Source organism: Microcebus murinus, chromosome 4, assembly GCF_040939455.1.
Source record: "Microcebus murinus isolate Inina chromosome 4, M.murinus_Inina_mat1.0, whole genome shotgun sequence".
NCBI lineage: Eukaryota > Metazoa > Chordata > Mammalia > Primates > Cheirogaleidae > Microcebus > Microcebus murinus.
The window spans coordinates 13825737-13845437 of NC_134107.1; the positions used below are offsets into that span (position 1 = coordinate 13825737).

A 19701-nucleotide genomic window follows, 5' to 3' on the forward strand; every position below is an offset into this window, starting at 1 on the left:
CATCCACCTCTGAAAGGCAGGGGCCAGGCCTTGGCTCTGGGCAGCCCCGCGGTAGCTGGATCGAACTGAACCGCTGACAGAGAACGAGCTTGGGGAGTGACAAGATAAGGGGCGGCATGGGCCTCCAGAAATGGTCCGTTTAAAACGCTGCTCAGCTGGGGTGGGGGCGGCGAGCGAAGGGATTTACTGTACAGAAACGCCATCTGGCATAATTCCGCCAGAAAACCGGGTCGGTTTCCGGCTTCCTGCACGTCCACTTCAACAAGGAGCCTCTCAGGCAAGAAACCAGCAGCGAGGCACCCGGGACGGGGTTAGTCTCTGGGGACTTGAGGGCCTAGGGCGAAGGTGCGGGATGGGCTTATCTCAGGCCCCAGGCCCCAGGCAGGCCACCTCCCCACTTGGAAGAGGCGACCCTCACATTCCCAGGCCGCAAGGGGCGGGGGTGGGGGGTCACACCCCCGGTCCGGAGTTAGCGGGGTGAGGGAGAGGGCGGAGGAACAAATCGCTAACCACCCCCCATGCGGCCGCTCCCACGCACTCACTTGTCTGCACCGCGTCTCCAGGGAGTTGCTCCGATCCAAATCCAGCGGTCTCCCTAGCTGAGCCCCTGCCTGCCCAGACCTTCTCGGCCCCGGGCGTTCAGGGTTCACCACACGGGAGTACCAACCAGGAGGCACAGCGCGGGCGAAGGCTATGATTTTTAAAACTGAAGGCTCAGCCAATCCTCGGCAAGTTTGCCTGGACGGTTGCAAAACTCTAAGCCAATCAAGTAACAGGAAGCACCAGTCAGGCCCCCTATTGGCTGCGTGGATCGGCAATCTGAGGGACTAAGAGGCGGGGAAAGGAGGCGAAGACGCTTTAAGCCGCCTCAGCTTCCGTGAGCTCTAGCCAGCAGCTGAGGAAGGAAGTCTGCGGTCGCGGAGGTGCGCGCGGCGCCGGCTCGCCCGGAACTACGAGCCCCAGCGTGCACCGCGAAGGCCCCGTGCGGCGCGGGAGGAAGCAGGATGTGGGTTGGACGCGACCCCTAGGCTGTTTTGGTCCGGAGCCTGGCTCTTGGCCACTTCTGAATCCAACTTTTTCCTCCTTACAAGGGGACACCCTTCGACCTCTGCCGCTTTTGAGAAGTAAAAAGAAAATGCTTTGTAAATCACAACAATGAGTGTATGTATATAGAGCCTTCCGCCATCTCTTGGCGACAGTAACCCGAGTCCCACTTACATTGGCCCGGTGTTTCTTCGGAGCAGTAATTCTCAACCAGAGGAGGTTTCGCCCTGCTCCGGCCCACCCCCATTTGTCAATGTGTGGATACATTTTGGTTTGTTCTGCACGTCCCTGTTTTTTGCAGCATTATTCACCATAGCCAAGAGGTGGAAGCAACCTAGCTGTCCATCAAGGGCTAAAACGATGTTTAAAAATATAATGGAATATTATTCAGCTTTAAAAAAGGAAGTCCTGTTATATGCTACAGCGGTCCCCAACCTTTTTTGCACCAGGGACTGGTTTCATGGAGGACATTTTTTGAGGGAGGGGGGCGGAGTTTCAGGATGATTCAAGTGCATTGCATTTATTACATTTGCAGCCACTCCCCAGGCTAGCATCACCACCTCCGCTCCGCCTCAGATCGTCAAGCATTAGATTCTCATGAGAAGCGTGCAACCTAGATCACTCGCTCAATTTACAGTAGGTTTCACGCTCCTTGAGAATCTAATGCCCCTGCTACTATGACAGGAGGCAGAGCTGAAGTGGTGATACAAACGATGCAGAGCAGGTGTAAATGCAGATGAAGCCCCACTGCTAACCTCCTGCTGTGGGACCCGTTCCTCACAGGCCACTGACCGGTACCTGTGGGCAGCCTGGGGTTGGGGACAGCAGTGCTACAGCGTGAATGAACCTGAAAGACGTTTTGCTAAGTCAAGTAAGCCACTTACGAGAAGGCAAGTACTGTATGGTCCCACTTATATGAGGTATCGAAAGTAGTAAATTCTTAGAAACAAAGTAGAATGGCGATTCTGCTTTCCCCAGGGACTGGGGAAGGGAGAAAGGGGAGTTGTTTAATGGGTATGGAGTTTCAATTTTGGAAGATGAAAAAATTCTAGAGATCTGTTGCATAACATTGTGGGCATAGTTAACACTACTGTACCATACACTTAAAAATGGTTAAGATGGTAAATTTTATGTTGTGTGGGGTTTTTTTGCCACAATTTTTTTAAAAAGCAGTAAAGGTGAATCATCTTTCCTGCTCCTACATTTCTGTGGTGATGTTTTACTATGAATCTTTTTCTACACCTCTTGATAGAATATACTCAGTTCCGGGCTGGGCGTGGTGGCTCACGCCTGTAATCCTAGCACTTTGGGAGGCCGAGGTAGGCGGATTGCTCAAGGTCAGGAGTTCGAAACCAGCCTGAGTGAGACCCCGTCTCTACCAAAAATAGAAAGAAATTAATTGACCAACTAAAAATATATATACAAAAAATTAGCCGGGCATGGTGGTGCATGCCTGTAGTCCCAGCTACTCGGGAGGCTGAGGCAGTAGGATCGCTGAGCCCCGGAGATTGAGGTTGCTGTGAGCCAGGCTGACACCACGGCACTCACTCTAGCCTGGGCAACAAAGTGAGACTCTGTCTCAAAAAAAAAAAAAAAAAAAGAATATACTCAGTTCCAACCTAGTTCCACTGACTCCTTTTACCCAGGAACAGTAAGCAAACTCTGCCTTCCAGATTCTTTGTCTGCCCTCAGGTCTCTCTTACTGTAGTCTCCTTCAGAGATGTCCTGCACTGCCTCAATTTCAACCCTCAAACGAGTGTCAAAGTGGTCAATGATGTTAAAGCAAACTTAGGGGCGTGAACAAGAAAGGAAAGGCCCTGAACCTAGGAGGGGAGTCGTGCTCTACTCTGTCCAGCCCTAGTGGCCTGTTTGTATCCTGGACACTGACCTAGTGGAGCTCAATCTAGGGAAGAATAACCAGATTATCTTATGACACATGAAAACTATATGAAATTCTAATCTAAACATCTGTAAATAAAGTTTTATTGGAACATTGCCAATATTAGCCAGTACTGTACTGTCTATGACTGCTTTTGAGTAGTTGCAATAGAGACCTTTGTGGCACTCTTACACTTAGAACTGCTACTTGGCGTACTACAAATTGCAGTGATGCAATTATAATTCAACATCATTTCAAGTGCCATGCATATTACCATACAACAGTATTTTTTAAAATTACCAGTGCATACCCATCATACCAAAACAAGAAAAGTGGACTTATAATGGTGTGCCCCATGAGAGATGCACAGAGGAGAGACACATAAGAAGAAAAGATGGGCCGGGTACAGTGGCTCACACCTGTAATCCTAGCTCTGGGAGGCCAAGGCGGGAGGACTGCTTGAGCTCAGGAGTTCGAGACCAGCCTGAGCAAAATCAAGACCCTGTCTGTACTAAAAATAGAAAAAATTAGCCAGACAACTAAAAATGAAACAAACAATTAGCCAGGCACGGTGGCACATACCAGCTACTTGGGAGGCTGAGGCAGGAAGATTGCTTGAGCCCAAGAGTTTGAGGTTGCTGTAAGTAGGCTGATGCCACGGCACTCACTCTAGCTCAGGTGAGACTCTGTTCAAAAAAAAAAAGAAGAAAAGATGATGTGAAAATGAAGGCAAAGATCTGAGTGATGTGGCCACAAGCCAAGGAAGCCAACAACTATGAGAAGCTGAAAGAGGCAAAGGCAAATTCTCGCTTACAGCCTCCAGAGGGCGCGTGGCCCTGCCAACACTTGATTTCACATTTCCGACCTTCAGAATTATGTTGTTTTAAGTCACCAAGTTTGTGGCAATTTGTTAAAGCAGCCCTAGGAAACTAATAGTCAATTAAAACACAAGTTAAATGACTTGGAGTGGTTTTCCTTGGCTCTCCATGAATTGATAGATGTTTTCAATACTGCCTAGTTGTTGTTTACTTTAAGGAGTCAATGCTGAGGTTGACATGATTGAAGAGTTAGCCTCTATGAATAGATTGCATGAAATAACCATAAGAGAGTAATTTTAAAGAAGTTGAAGAAATACTATTTCAGTACAACTTGAAGTGGAATCTGCCAAGATGTGTCACAACTGATGGTGGTTAGAATGTGTAAGCAGAAAAAGGGTTACTGGGACAAATTTATAAAGCTTGTGAAATGTAACATGTTAAAAACCTATGATTATGCATTATATTATCAGCAGATACTTTCCTGAAAATATTTGAATCTATCCACTGTGTTAATAAACTAGTATTATCAACAGTAAGTTTCATTCACTCTCGTAACTTAGCCATCTTCAGTTCTGTAAATTTTTGTCAAAAATAGAAGCTGATTATTTTGACTTGCCCTACTTCACAGCAGTTCAATGGATTAGCTTAAGTGAAGATTTATTGTGATTTTTTGAGGTCAGGGCTGAAACTGAAATTATTCTGAGTAAGAAGAACTGCCCTCAACCCCTGTTATAGAACACTGAGCAGCTTTGGAAATTAGCTTGTGCTACAGACTTGGCAATGTTCCTTAATTAATTCAGCCTAAAATTAGGAGGCAAAATAGCACTAATCTGCAAAACTTATACTGCCATAAAGTCATTTTGATGACAACTAACATTATTTAAATCACAAGTAAAGTCAAGTTGCTTTATATGCTTTCCATGATGTTAAAAGTTAAAACAAGAATCAAGATCTCCATCTGCACACAAATATGCCACAGATATATTTTCCATGCTCAAACTATAGTTCTAGTCATCTGTGCAATTGAAAATTTTCCATCTAACCTTCAATTGGAAGTGATTAATCTTCAGTGTAATGGCCTGGACCTGCTAAAAGGCAATAATCAAGAGAAGAATCTAATAGAATTCTATAAATGCCTTCATGGTGATGAAGATGATCAATAGATATCACACGCTCATGGCCTCATATCAGTATGTAGCAGTACTTATCTGTGTGAACAGACATTATAAAACTGAAGTGGATAAAAAAAGTCTCATTGTAAATCTGCATTCACACAAGAACACTGCAATCAATTTTAATGATAGGGAACACTAACTTAGAGCCACAATTAAAGGAAATATTATCCTCCATATCCCAGCCCCTCAAAAAGAATTCTGCACTTCTCATTAGGTTTGTACCAAAAATATATATACACTCTATTATTATATTTTTAATTTCATCAATTAAAAAATTGTGGAAATTTTGTTTTCTCTTATTACTTAAGTACCTCCTTAATGTCCTAGATTGTGCCTCTTGGCCCACAGAGTCTAAAATATTTACTATGTGACCCTTTCAGAAGTCTGCTGACCCCAGTGCTAGAATATTTCTGGAACTTAACATGGGTGCCCCTTTAGGAACCTGCAGTTCAGTCCAAGGGACACGTGGCTGCAGGATCTGAGACAAGGCCCTCGCACAAAAGGAAGCCGTCAGTATCTTCCTAAGCCCCAGCTGCTGCTATTAAAGGTCCCGCGGGGCAAAGGGCGCATGTGCGCCCGAGTCTCCCTGGGCACGTTAGCGCAGGCGCAGACTGTCCGAGGCGCTGGGTATGCGGAGGGAGCGCGGGGAGTGTGCGTGCTGAGCGATTAAGTGCCCGTCCTGTGCGGGTGGGACGGTTTTGTACCCACACACCTGGACGCGGGAGGCTGGACCCATCACTGTGGGGAGTATGGTGACTCGCACCCCAGCCTAGGAGGAGGTCGTGCTGCGGGTGGTGGATGGGCCTAGGGGCGGGTCTTGGTGTTAGGGACAGAAAAACAAATGAGAGGTAATGGAAGTCCGAAAAACAGAAAGGAGACAACAGTTATAGCAAAACAATAATGAGGAAATGGTTATAGAAAAATAAAAAGAGGGAACGATTATTTCAGTCTTAAAGAATGGGGTAATTAGGCCACGAAGCACTGACCACCAGAGAATGGAAAAAACACCATAAAAACACCTGGGTACAGGGTTCCTCCTGTACCCATCTAGAAAGAATGACTGAATCATAACCTTTAAGTCTTGTCCAAACACAGAAAGGAATTCAGTCCCCAAAACAGTGACGTATAGTTATGAATAACTATAATTAACCTTTACCTAAACTACTTGCATTTAAAAGGAAAAACAGAAGTAGACAGTGTCTTCTCCACTTACAGAGACACTTCCCCTTAGGAAATGTACTTCATTTTGCACCCTTCAACTTTCCTTACACTGAATTCTTCACGCATACTTGCTGAGTGTCTGTCATCCCTCTTGGCCAGTGGGCCAAGGCTTGATTCCTCCAAGCCAGGAGCCCAAGAACTGGGAAAATACTTCGAACTCCAGCCATGGACTGAACAGGACCATGAGACTGGCTTCCAGCTTGTCCCAAATAAGGTTTCCTTTGTTTTTGTTTTTTTTTAAAATCCCATTTTTGCTGCGAAATATAAACCACATCTAGAAACGTGCACAGAACAGTTATACAGCTTATTAGTTTATCAAAAATATCCCTGAAGAAACACCTCCGAGGTCGAGGAATAAAGCTTGGGAGCTGTATTCAAGGAGCCCCTCCTGCACCCCCCTAGTCACCGCCTCTGCCAAAGTAATCCCTTAAAAATAAAGGTGTGAAAATCAGGTTATTGTTTTACCACCCCTAAACATTATAGTTATCTTTTTTAAAAAGTAAAATAAAAATGTAGCATACAGTCTGCTCTGGTGTCCAGCATCTTTTGCCTCAGCTCAGTGGGATTCCAGCTTGCTGCCCCAAAGGGAGACCTCACAGGGCTCTACCCCAGGTGTTTCCCTTCTTTCAGGGATTACTCTCTTTCTCCTCTTCTGGTCCACTGCCTGGAATGAGTTGCTTCATGTTTTTTGATCCAGTTTGACTGTTGTTTATGGTGGGAAGGCTAATTCTGTACCAGTTAGTCCATCATGGCTGATAAGCAGAAATCCTCCATGCTGTGTTTTATTGGGAGTGGTTTATGTGTTGAAGCCTCAGAGACTCACTCATGGTTTTTCTTTTCTTTTCTTTTTTTTTTTTTTTTTGAGACAGAGTCTCGCTTTCTTGCCTAGGCTAGAGTGAGTGCCATGGCGTCAGCCTAGTTCACAGCAACCTCAAACTCCTGGGCTCAAGCAATCCTCCTGCCTCAGCCTCCCGAGTAGCTGGGACTACAGGCACGAGCCACCATGCCCGGCTGATTTTTATATTATATATATTAGTTGGCCAATTAATTTCTTTCTATTTTTATGGTAGAGACGAGGTCTCGCTCAGGCTGGTTTTGAACTCCTGACCTTGAGCAATCCGCCCGCCTCAGCCTCCCAGAGTGCTAGGATTACAGGCGTGAGCCACCGCGCCCGGCCAGTTTTTCTTTTTTTAATACAGTAATGACACCTGACAGATTCACTTTATGCTAACTAAAAAATGTGCAGAAGGAAGGTTGATAAAAGAGTGCCTTTTCTCAACTTGCAGTGAAGTCTTTGGGTATTATCCACACAGTCTCCTTCGTAAGCAGGGCACATGAGGGAAATCGTAATCAGAAACTCTTTCATTGAGGGTTTATTACGAGGAATCGCGGTCACGGGTGGCCAGGGTTAGCCTGGAGGCAATCCACTATGTTCTCTCTCTAGGGCACAATGGAAGCCACATGAAGGTTGCTGGTACTCATGGAATCAGCAGGTGGTGTTAGAGGAATGTAATGGCATCAGACTATGACAGCCTGACACATCCAGGTTATAATAGGGAGAATCTTGCCAGTAGGATCAGAAATACATGAAGTAAGACCGGGTGTGGTAGTTTTGGGAAGTCGAGGCAGGAGGATCGATTAGAGGCCAGGAGTTTGAGACCAGTCTGAGCAAGAGCAAGATCCCATCTATACAAAAGATACAAAAAAAAAAAGAAAAAAAAAAAAGAAAAGAAAAGAAATACATGAAGTCTGTTAGCTATATAAGTCTCTGCATCCATTTCCACTTTAAGAGAGAATCTTTTTTGGAGGGATAGGAAATAACTTCAAGTTTGGTAGCTAAACCTCATTCTTCCCTGTACAGCCCTTGGATAGGAAACACCAGCATATGCCTCTCTGACTTTCCTTTTGCTTTGTTCAGGTGACCTTATATCTTTGCTCTGATCCCTTATAATCAGAGTTGAACTTCCAGGTACAATTTCATTTTCTATTTTCCTCATTTCAAGGTTTATAAGAAGCACCCCTCTGTAGCTCCAAGTATTGAAAGTAGTCGAGCACATTAATTCTTTGCTGCATTCTAAGTCTAACTTCTATTACAGAATATCTTGTCTGGCTGTGGGCTGCCCTATTTTCTCTGTTTCTCTGTCCTACTTTCTCTGTGAGGGTACCACATCCTTTTCCACCTTGGCTGAAGAAGACATTGTACAAGGAATTCCTACTCAAGATGAGTCATTGGGCTATGTTTCTTCCATCTAATGATTCTGAGATTCTAAGTCCACGCATCCTCACAGTTTTAAATTTCCCAGTTGTTGCCTGCTTTGGAGGAGAGTCAACTAAATTTGGGTCAGCAGAATCCAAGTAACAACTGGAAGGTGTTTGACAGATAAAGCAGTGCAAAATCTGTACTCATTTTCTAGGGCTGCTAGACCAAAGTATCACAAACTCAGCAGCTTAGATGTCTCCTGGTTCTGGAGACCAGAAGTCCAAGATCAGAGTGTTGGTAGGGTTGGTCCCTTTCAAGAACAGTCAGAGAGAATCTAGTCCATGTGGCTTTCATGGCTTCTGGTTTGCTGGCAATCTTCTGCCTTTATGACCACATGGTAGTCCCCACATGGCACTCCCTGTGTGTCTTTTTTTGTTTGTTTATTTGTTTTTGAGACAGGGTCTTGCTCGGTTGCCCAGGCTGGAGTGCAGTGGCACCATCATAGCTCACTGCAGCCTCAAACTCCTGGGCTCAAGCGATCCATCCCCCTCAACCTCCCGAGTGGCTGAGACTATAGGTACATGCCACTATGCCCAGCCTCCCTGTGTGCCTTATTAGGTCACATAGCTGTGTCTGAGGTGTCCTCCACAGCAAAAACTCCAGTGGGAGGCAAACTGAACATGAGGTGGTTTCTTTCTTTCCCTGCCACAGGAGGACAGGCAATGGCAGTTCCCTGGCAACTCAGAAGAGTCGACAGGAATAGTTGGGGCTCGTGCAGCCTCCTGAGGCTGTGGTGCAATACAGTGGCATGGGCTCCGCACTTGGAACAAAAAGCCCTGGGACCTGATTTAGAGGGCCAGACAGTGTCCCCATCTGCAAAACAAAGGAGTTGAAACAGATGGCTTCTTAAGGTCCCCCCCCAGCTTCAAAGACAAATTCTCTCAGCACTAGGGCAATCAGGTGTGTGTGTGTGTGTGTGTGTGTTTTCTTTTTTTGAGATAGGATCTCACTCTGTTGCCCAGGCTACAGTAGTGCAGTCGTGTCATCATAGCTCACTGCAACCTCACACTCCTAGGCAGCCTCCCAAGTAGCTAGGACTACAGGCAAGTGCCACCATGCCCTGCCAACTTTTTAATTTTTTGTATAGATGGTGTCTTTCTGTTTTGCTCAGGCTGGTCTCAAACTCCTGGGCTAGAGGGATGCTCCCGCCTTGACCTCCCAGAGTGTTAGGATTACAGGCATGAGCAACCACGCCTGGCCAGAATCAAATTTTAATTTCCGAATTTGAGGTGAGCTTCATGCTCTGGGTCCACTAGGGGGCAGTAACTGTCTGCATTTTGATCCACTGCCCTTTAAACAGGATGATACCTTCACTGGGAAAATTAAAAAGTGGGGTGAGGAGGTAAGGAGTCTTTTTTTGGTTTTCCCCTCAATACCAAAATATCAAGCTACTCTACAACAAAGCTTTATAAATCCTAGCCATGTAGGGCAATACGAAAAGAGTATTTTGTTGTTTTCTGCACCAGCCTGAATGAATGACCCCAGACTTGACCCTTTACCTGTGAGGAACTATCTCTTTTTCTTAATACATTACTTGTTAAGTCACAGAATTTCAGACCTGGAAGGGACTTTTTGCAATTGAGTAGACAGTCCCAAGTGGTGAGTAGCTAGCTCAAGGTCGCATGGTGAGTTAATGGCAAAACCAAGGATAGAAACCATCAAAGTGCCTTTTCTCAGCTGTACAATGAGAAGTGATCTCTGGAGTTCCTTTAGGCCTAAGAGTCTCATTCTCTGGTCTTGATTATCCAGCCAGTGATTTCTGATCCCCCGTGGTGGCTCTCAGTAAGTATTAAACTGTGCTGGTAGGTTGACTGTTTTTTTTTTTTTTTTTTGAGACAGAGTCTCTGTTGCCCTGGCTAGAGTGCTGTGGCATCAGCCTAGCTCACAGCAACCTCAAACTCCTGGGCTCAAGCGATCCTCCTGCCTCAGCCTCCCAAGTAGCTGGGACTACCGGCATGCGCCACCATGCCCGGCTGATTTTTTCTATATATGTTTTTAGTTGGCCAATTAATTTCTTTCTATTTTTAGTAGAGACAGGGGTCTTGCTCTTGCTCAGGCTGGTTTCTAACTCCTGACCTTGAGCAATCCACCCGCCTCGGCCTCCCAGAGTGCTAGGATTACAGGCGTGAGCCACTGCACCCGGCCCGTATGTTTTAATTGTATACCTATTCCTTGTTGTCCTACTCTTATAAAAGAAGTTTTAACTCATAGAGAAGAGGGTGCACAATCTTAGACTACATCACAGTGACATAAATAAATTATTTTATTAAAAATTCATTGCATTGTTCTTATTTTTCTCATTTTTGTCCAAATCAGTAAAATCCCTGTCACCCACTGGACCCAGCCTACAGATCAGCCTTGAGAACTTCTGCTTTAAGGAACTGTCAGTGTATAAAAGTTCCTCTCCAAAGGAGCTCTCTGCCTGGGAATGGAGCCCTTCAAGAGATGATGAAGGCAGAAGACATTTCCAAGCCTTGGAAGGTACAAGAAAACAGTGAGAATCCAAACGTGTGTCTTTTAAAGCTGAGTTTGCAAAGAACCTCCTGGGAGAATATTTGTAACTTCTATTTCTGGCTGATAAGACACACTTGAGGCCTAAAATGTACTAAAAGTAGAACAGGAAAAAATGTATGTCAGGAGGTTTCCTTCTATGAATGCAAACATGATCGGTGAGGGAGATATAGACTAAATCCTAGAGCAATGGTGTAGACTGCTATTGTATGGGCCCCTGAAATCCTAGAGCAACAGTATAGACTGCTGTGGTATGGGCTCCTGGAGCTCACACAGGGCAGATACGGAGAAGGGCATGGAGGGAGTGGGTGATAATCCTGAAGATAAATTGAGAAACCAGCGCCAGGCATGGTGGCTCACACTTGTAATCCCAGCACTTTGGGAGGCTGAGTGGGGAGGATTGCTTGAGGCTAGGAGTTAGAGACCAGTCTGGGCAATATAGTGAGATCCTGTCTCTACAAGAAAAAAATTTAAATTAGCCTACTCTGGAGGCTGAGACAGGCGGATCCCTTGAGCCCAGGAGTTCGAGGCTGCAGTGAGCTATGATTGTGCCACGGCACTCCAGCCTGAGCAACAGAGCAAGACCCTGTCTCAATTGAGAAACCAGAATTCTTGCTTTTATCTGCTCAGTGGCTTTTCAGCAAACTGTTTAATCTCAGTCTACAGTTTTGTAAGACATCGTGTGATTATTAGCATTACCCTCTCAGAAAATGCTGGAACTTCTCTTTAAACAATGTTCCAGTTTCGACAGACTACGTGTTCCTCGGAGCAATTTCTGCACTTTGCTTTATCTATTTGTCATATTCTACTGTCTGGGAAAAGATATACTTAAAAAAATTCAACACTTCGTGGGATTTAGTAGGTATATACTGTCAACCCAAATAAATGACTGAGGCAAAAATGTCAAGCAATGGAGGCTTATTAAGCCAAGGTTTTGAGGATGTGCTGAGAAAACACATGAACTGCAGAAGGGAAGGTTGAAACTTCTAGCATGTTAAAGGCACACAGAGAGAAGGAAAAAGGCAAGGGGAGGGGACTGATGATGTAGTGGCTATATTCTCATGAGGCCCAAGAAATCTGTATTTTATATACAATAAGGAAGTAAAGGAAGCATCAACTATGTAGATGTCCCTGGGTAGGTGGAAGATTGTGTCCTGTCTCCAGTTCTGTTACCTGTAAGATAAACTTGTAATTCATTATTAATGTGGAATTGGCTAGGCGTTAGTTTTAGGTGCTAGACAGAGGTACAGTTCGCATGTCTTCCCTTATGGGAGGTCGGTCAGGAATTTCCTTAATGGATGATCTGTGGGGCCAGCTCTTCACAGGGGCCTGAGGCTGGGATTTTCTTTTTACACTCCCCCCCACCTCCCCACCCTTGCCTTCTTCAAAATCTTTCAGAGAAAGCACTGTAGAAGACATAAGTTCACAGTTGTATTCTTTTTAAATCAAATCCCACATCACTATGAAGGTTCATTTTTAGGAAATCACATCTCTTAGAGGAGAAAAAATTAAGTCAAGAAGAACCAATGTGGGCTGGTGCAGTGGCTCACACCTGTAATCCTAGCACTTTGGGAGGATCGCTTGAGGTCAGGAGATGAGGTTGCCAGAGCTATGCTCTGCATTCTAACACCAGCAACAGAATGAGACTCTGTCTCAAAAAAATAAAAAAATAAATTTAAAAAAAGAACCAGTGTCAGAAAAATCATAGATAAAGAAAACTCAAAAATGGTGGATAAGGCTAGAATCTAATAATGCGTGTTTTTTTTATTTTTCTGAGACATAATTTTCTCTCTCTAGTTTCCTATTTTCCCCTCTCTCTGTTCCTGGTTTGGAGCTGAGGAGACCTATCAAACTTGAATTTGGCCACAAGTTGACCCTTTCTCCAGGAATAAATCTTGACCATTTATTAAAATGGGAAAAACAGATAGGTAATGACTTGAATGAATAGAATGCTAACTGGTGTATTTTCAATGCTTTATAAAGTTGCAAAACTTTTTTTCTAAATCACACATATGCCATGTATGCACCTAAAAACCTAACATCATAAGGCCATAAATGAACTGCCAGAATGCTATAGACGGTTTTTGAAATGGTTATAACCTGAATAGTACAAGTACTGATTTAAAAGACACTGAAATCTGAGATACCTTTTTATATTCTCTGCAGTCTAATCCCTGTGATACTTAAATAATTTACCTTTTCTAAGACTTCCATGTCATTATTTGCCTCTTTCAGAGTTTGTGCAGTAAGAACAATATATAAAGGCTTTCAAGTAATGAGAATTGTCTTCCTACTGTTAGGTTGGCAATGCATCTACATCAAAATCATTGTATTAGTTGTCTACTGCTGCATAACAAATTATGCCAAAGCTTAGTGACTTAACACAACAATGAGCATTTATTATCTCACGCAGTTTCTGTGGCTCAGGAATTCGAGAGTGGCTTAGCCAGGGAGTTCTGGCCCAAGTCTCTCTTGAGGCTGTGGTTAGGATGTTGGCCATGGGCACAGTGGATCTGAAGGCTCGGTTAGGGCTGGAGGATCAGCTTCCAAGGTGGCTCACTCGCATGGTTGGTGAGTCAGTGCTAACTGTGGGCAAGAAGTCTCAGTTCCCCACCACCAGGAGCTCCCCATGGGGCTGCTTGAGTGTCCTCACAACATGGCTGCTGGTTTCCCACAGAATGAATAGTTCAGGAGGGGACAAGGCAGAAATGACAATGCCTTTTACGGCCCAGCCTCAGCAGTCACACACCATCGTTCCCACAACATCCAAATTGGATACACAGGTTAGCCCTATCCATGGGGGAGGGGACCACAAAAGGGCAGGAGTGCCAGGGGACAAGGATCACTGAGGACCACCCTGGAGGCTGCCCTCCCACCACCCGGGAGGAGCTTTTGTTTTCAGCTGCAAAGCTTTCCCTACCTCACAGATTCCCAGAAATTCAGGATAGGAAAGAAATTCCAAGATCAATTAGTATAAACATCTTGTTCATATGCATCATTTCTTTAAAATCATTCTACTGATAATTTAAAATGGCGTTTCATAAGCCTCATCTCCTTTACATTAGAGTCTCACTATCTCAAGAGAAGCGGGCACCTCGCCTTACACTTCTGAAACCCTTAGAGCATCTTGTCTATTTCTTGGCACATAGTTAGGAATTGATATATTTTTTTGTAAACCTGACAAATCCTCGGTTATCAATTTGAAGATTAGCTCATTAGTCAATATTCACCCCCCACACACACACACCCCTTCATTTGATGTTTCTCTGTGTTTTGAAAGCTCACAACAGAGGAGAGGCTGCCTCTGGCACTCTAGAAGTCAGCTGTGTGGTGAATCTCTCCCTTCAAGCCAGAGGTTGGATTTAGAATCCCAGTAGGAGGCAGATGGGGTATACAGATGTGAAGACATTGCCGCTGTCCTAGGGCAGTGAAGCCAGAGAGTGAAGCAGGAAGACAGGCGTCGTGCGTGTGAGCAGAGAGGCAGCCTGTCGAAGGCGGGGTACGGCACAGCTCTAGTGCTCTACCCCAGCTGTGTCACCGGGGTGATTTGAGGCTCGTCTCCTAATCACCTACATTCTCTGAGCCCCAGTCCTTATCACTCAACTGGGATAATAATACCCACGTGTCAGTGAAAAAAAACCCCACACCAGCTGTGCTCTTCCCTATTCTCTCACTCAACAGCAATCAACGCAGAAGACTTCTGTGTGACTCAACGTGTGAGGTTTCTCCCCTCCCTCCCATACACCAAGTGAGCAGTCAGCTCTGCAGCGGACCCAGCAGGTGGATTGCTCCGGTTTAATTCTGACACCACCTCCCTGGAGATGGCATCAGATCCCACAGGGGGAGGGCTCAGTCCCTAAGACTGCCCCCCTTCCTTTTGACACCAGTGGCAAGTCTGGGCCTCCAGAACTTCTGACTGACCGGCTTCAAGTTGGGGTTCCCACGAGCCCCTCCTTGGGTTCGATTAATTTGCCAGAGGGGCTCACAGAACTCAGGGACACATTTGCCAATTAGCTATAAAGGCTATTACAAAGGATACAGATGACGAGTATATGTACACACAGATGCATAGGGAAAGGGACAGGAGAGGGGTGCGGAGGTTCCATGCCCTTCACCCTCCGGGCACCTCCATGTGTTTAAGCTATCCTGGAAGCTCTTGCAACCCTGTCCTCTTAGGCCTTTTATGAAGACTTCATTGGATAGGCATGATTGACAACCATGTAGAAATGTGAGTGGACACAAAAGGTTCTATCTAATACTAACAAACTGAGATGGGAAACCCAGCAAGGCCTCTCTGGGCAGCATTCCTTCCTCCAGGGGATGGGCAGGACCCTTTCTGAAATGGGGTCTTGTGACCTACAATCAGACAGGTCAGGGCAGGTAATTTCTTTATAACCAGCTCCAAAATAGATAGGAGATTCCTGCCTTGGGGAGAAAAGGAGCAGGTGAAAGGAGGACAGGAGAAGGGGAGAGAGAGAGATGCTGTTTTCTGAGGCTGCTGTTGAGAACTAAAGCACCCCACCATTATAACAAAAGACTGTAACAAGGGCTGTGGGTGCTATGGGGCAGGAACTGGGGACAAAAACCAATAGATGGATATCATAATATTATACCAAGAGTTTTCAAACAGGTAAAGCAGCTGGAATTCTCTACTTGGAGACCATAAATACTTATAATTCCTTTAGAGAGTAGCAGCAATGTCTAATATAGTTAACAATGCACATAATATATATCCCAGCAATTTTCCACTTTTGCTCCGACCAAGCAGAGATTCTCAACCCTGGATGCTTGTTACAAATACCTGGGGGACTTTTGTTTTTGTGTTATAAATCTGATGTCTCAGGTCCACACATGAGATTTTGATTTTGTCAATTCTGGGATGAGGCTCAGAAATGGTCTTTTAAAAGCTCCCGAGGCTATTCTAATGTGTATCCTGCCCAAGAGAAACTCACACACATAGACAAAGAAACATTCACCTTGCACCAAATATATAAATAAGATCAAGGGGAATTAAGCATCTAAATGTAAAAAGCAAATCTTTAAAATTCTTTTCAAAATATAGATGACTCTCTTATGACCTTGGGATATAGAAAGTTATCTTAAGATTTAAAATGCATGAAATGGTCGGTCAAGGTGGTTCACACCTGTAATCCTAGCACTCTGGGAGGTTGAGGCAGGTGGATTGCTCAAGGTCGGGAGTTTGAGACCAACCTGAGCAAGAGCTAGACCTTGTCTCTAGATAAAATGGAACGAAATTAATTGGCCAACTAAAAATATTTTTATTTTTTTATTTATTTTTTTTTCAAGTCGGTGCTCAGTGTGAATAAAAATATTTTTAAATATTAAAATAATAAAATGCATGGGCCAGGCACGGTGGCTCACGCCTGGAATCCTAGCACTCTGGGAGACTGAGGTGGGTGGATTGCTCCAGGTCAGGAGTTCAAAACCAGCCTGAGTAAGAGCAAGACCCCATCTCTACTATAAATAGAAAGAAATTAATTGGCCAACTAATATATATAGAAAAAATTAGCCGGGCATGGTGGCGCATGCCTGTAGTCCCAGCTACTTGGGAAGCTGAGGCAGGAGGATCGCTTGAGCCCAGGAGTTTGAGGTTGCTGTGAGCTAGGCTGACGTTGTGGTACTCACTCTAGCCTGGGCAATAAAGCGAGACTTTGTCTCAAAAAAAAAAAAAAATGCATGAAACCGCTGGTCAAGTGACTCACACCTGTAATCCTAGCACTCTGGGAGGCCAAGGCAGGATGATCACTTGAGCTCAGAAGTTCGATAGCAGCCTGAGCAAGAAGAAGACCCCAATTCTACTAAAACAAAAAAACAAAAAAAAGAATAGAAAAAATTAGCCGGGCATGGTGGCACATGCCTGTAGTCCCAGCTACTCGGGAGGCTAAGGCAGGAGGATTCTTTGAGCCCACAAGTTCAAGGTTACAGTGAGCTATGATTGCACCACTGCACTCCAGCTCTCGACAACAGAGCAAGACCTTGTCTCTTAAAAAGAAGAAGAAGAAGAAGAAGAGATGGAGAATTCAAATATGTTAATAAGAAAAAGAACTATGTAATTACTTTATTATAAGGGTGGGCATAGTTATACAATGAATTTTTCAGTAGTAAAAATGAATCAACTAAGGCCGGGCGCGGTGGCTCACGCCTGTAATCCTAGCTCTTGGGAGGCCGAGGCGGGCAGATTGCTCAAGGTCAGGAGTTCAAAAAAACCAGCCTGAGCAAGAGCGAGACCCCGTCTCTACTATAATAGAAAGAAATTAATTGGCCAACTGATATATATATAAAAAATTAGCCGGGCATGGCGGTGCATGCCTGTAGTCCCTGCTGCTCGGGAGGCTGAGGCAGGAGGATCGCTCGAGCCCAGGAGTTTGAGGTTGCTGTGAGCTAGGCTGACGCCACGGCACTCACTCTAGCCTGGACAACAAAGCGAGACTCTGTCTCAAAAAAAAAAAAAAAAAAAGAATCAACTAGAAATATATGTATAAACATGAATAATTCTTAAACATAATGTTGATCAATAAAAGCAAGACCTTTAGAATGACACAGTGTGGCACCAAATTTTTTTAAAAAGCTGAAACACAAATCAATACTACATGTGTTTATGGATACATATAGGTTTTACAAGTATGAAATGCATATGGGTTTGCAAAACACTATCCTGACTTTTATTTTTACTTCCAAGGAGAAAGGGGGAAAAAATCTAAAAATGAGCTGTAGGGCCTTTTAATGACATAATCTTCTAGAGCTAATTTTTACATTTTTTAAAATGTTTTAAATAATGATAAGAAAGTTCAGCCCTTCTACGCGATCATGAGCTAGCGCCCGGGCCTGGAATCGGGCCGCAGTCTCCTCAACCGTGTCCTCCACCTTCTGACCATGGACCCCCGCAAAGTGAGCGAGCTTCGGGCCTTCGTGAAAATGTGTCAGCAGGATCCGAGCATTCTGCACACCGAGGAAATGAGCTTCCTGAGGGAGTGGGTGGAGAGCATGGGGGGAGGGTAAAGTACCACCTGCTAGTCAGAAAGCTAAATCAGAAGAAACTATTAAGGAAGAAAAAACAGATAGTGAGAAGGCAGAGGAAAACATACAGAGGAACCATCAAGCGGGGAAAGTGATCTAGAAATTGATAATGAAGGTGTGATTGAACCAGACACTGACGCCCCACAAGAAATGGCAGATGAAAATGTAGAGATAACCGAGGAGAGGGTGGATCAGGCAAATGATAAGAAAGTTGCAGCCACTGAAGCCCTAAATGATGGTGAACTACAGAAAGCCATTGCCTGGTTGGTTCACAGATGCCATCAAGCTGAATCCTCAGTTGGCCATTTTGTATGCCAAGAGAGCCAGTGTCTTCATCAAATTACAGAAGCCAAATGCTGCCATCCGAGATTGTGATAGAGCCATTGGAATAAATCCTGATTCAGCTCAGCCTTACAAGTGGAGAGGGAAAGCACACAGACTTCTGGGCCATTGGGAAGAAGCAGCCCATGATCTTGTTCTTGCCTGTAAACTGGATTATGATGAAGATGTTAGTGCAATGCTGAAAGAAGTTCAACCTAGGGCCCAGAAAATTGCAGAACATCGGCGAAAGTATGAGCAAAAACTCGAAGAACGAGAGATCAAAGAAAGAATAGAAAGGGTTAAGAAGGCTTGATAAGAGCATGAGACAGCCCAGAGGGAGGAAGAAGCCAGGGGACAATCAGGAGCTCAGTATGGCTCTTTTCCAGGTGCCTTCCTGGGGGAATGCCTGGTAGTTTTCCTGGAGGCATGCCTGGAATGGCAGGAATGCTTGGGCTCAATAAAATTCTTAGTGATCCAGAGGTTCCTGCAGCCATGCAGGATCCAGAAGTTATGGTGGCCTTCCAGGATGTGGCCCAGAACCCGGCAAACATGTCAAAATACCAGAGCAACCCAAAGGTTATGAATCTCATCAGTGAATTGTCAGCCAAATTTGGAAGTCAAGCGTGATGCCCTTCCAACAAACGAATAAAGCCCATGCTGAAGGAAAAGCAACCTATATCACCTAATGGATGTCGCGATAATACAAACCAGTGTACCTCTGACCTTCTCATCAAGAGAGTGGGGGTGCTTTGAAGATTATCCCTACCCCTCTGCCCCACATGCAGCTGAAGCATTTTGCAGTGGTTTGCCATTAGGGTATTCATTCAGATGATGTTTTCCAACTAGAAATTACAATCTTTAGACACTCTTTAAACCTTAAAAATATTTAAAACTAATTAAAAGGGTATAACATTTTTATTACTAATCATTTTGGATTTTTTCCTTTTGAATTATTGTGCAAGGAAGATACTTATAAGGGAGGTTATTGCTCTAGTTTGAGTAAAATAAAAGTTTATTGGTGGGAGCAAATATAATTCATTTAAATAGATAAAGTTGGAGTTGGATATATGGTTACCGAGGCATTTTAATTTGTCTTTTTAAATGCTTTATTTTTTAAAAAAAAATGATTTATTTCGTTAAAACTATTGGGACCACCAGTATTTCAATAGGGCCTGGGTAGGGACTGGAAGTACTTGGCAGGGCAGCAGCAGTCTTGCTGTGCTTTATATAACATGCACCCTTGTGCAGGTTGAATCTTACACTGTGGTGAAGGGATGATTTTTTTTTTTTTTGTAATGCTGCAGTAGAGTTGGATTACTTAGCTCTGTTCTTGTCCAATATATCAAATAAATGTTTCATATTATTTCCACAGAGCAAAAAAAAAAAAAAAAAGTTCAGATAATGATACAACAGACTCAGCTGATATTTATGACT

At 44.3% G+C, this 19701-nt stretch overlaps 1 protein-coding gene and 1 pseudogene across 1 annotated transcript in view; one reads left to right on the plus strand and one right to left on the minus strand.

Moving 5' to 3' along the window:
- Positions 1–689, minus strand: part of INCENP (inner centromere protein) — a 30607-nt gene extending 29918 nt beyond the window's left edge. The window contains exon 1 of the mRNA XM_012778249.3: positions 543–689. The gene's annotated coding sequence lies outside the window, so the exon portion shown is untranslated. The remainder of the gene's footprint in view (positions 1–542) is intronic.
- A 17055-nt stretch (positions 690–17744) lies between these two features.
- Positions 17745–18894, plus strand: LOC105878668 (hsc70-interacting protein pseudogene; annotated as a pseudogene).
- Positions 18895–19701: the final 807 nt, after the last annotated feature.